This window comes from Gadus chalcogrammus, chromosome 21, assembly GCF_026213295.1.
Source record: "Gadus chalcogrammus isolate NIFS_2021 chromosome 21, NIFS_Gcha_1.0, whole genome shotgun sequence".
Taxonomy (NCBI): Eukaryota; Metazoa; Chordata; class Actinopteri; order Gadiformes; family Gadidae; genus Gadus; species Gadus chalcogrammus.
In genome coordinates, this window is record NC_079432.1 from 13590756 (window position 1) to 13591872 (window position 1117).

Genomic DNA, 1117 nt, shown 5'->3' on the forward strand with positions numbered 1-1117 from the left:
GGTCATGGCTCACAAATAAGATTACGATTATGATTACAAATTGACATCCTCTGTGGAGACTTTTGTCAGTTATGGGCTACTTTAGAAACATGGTGGCACCATGGAAGAGTACCTGCTCCCTATGACGAACTAAAGGGCTCCTTCTTAGGTAACAAATTTCACAAAAAATATTATTTTCATGGAAGAAAATACGAATTAATACAAACCTGTAAACAGTCCATTTCAACATTGGCCATGATTAGAAGACATTAGAGCAAGACTACCTCTTCAGATGCAGCCTTTCGGCTTTAAGTAGGGGTTTAGCATGGTGTTACCAATACGTGAGTCTGGGTCCTACAGAGCCATGGCTGGGACCGATGCGGTTGAGCCTTGGCGAGGGATCTGGCATGACCCCATGGAGGACGGACTGACGCAGGTGCGCATGGCAGGTGTGGACCGACCGTGCCCTGGTTGATATCAAATAGCGCTGGCTTGTCTGGTGAACAGCCTTTGTTATGAAGGTCCGGGGGAAAAAAAATAATACACATGAGCTGGGTCCAGTTAATATGCCCGCATCCCCCGGGAGATAAAGATTATTAAGGAACAGCTCGATTCGCCGTTACGCGCTATGTTTGGAAAGGGGTTACATCTATTTGCTTTGGAATTTTGCTAAACTTTTCTTCTTACTTAAAAAAATGCCATGTACAGAACCGATAAAATATTTACGTTGATTTATTGTATCTTCCTATATCTGTTGACATTGTGTTTTACATTAAAGAAGCGGCTTAAGAAAGGTACTTATTATTCAGACTGGCAAATCGCACAGACAACATAAAAAGTAATGCAGAGAGTCTACTGTATGCGTAATGTATAAGGGAAATACAATCAGAACAAAACACATTGAAGCTTCAACCAGGTTTTTTGAGGAAATGTCAGATGGTTGATCTTTGGATACCCCGTTTTAGTGTCTCCAACCAGTGGCATGGACCAATGTGAAATCCAGGTTTGTGGGAAAACTACAATCAGATATGTGCTACCTTGAGCAAGTTGTTGGACAACTCTGCAACAGCAGTATACACATGCAACGTCTGGTGCCACAATACGTTGAATGATAAGCTGAAAAACCTGCTTCAGCTGT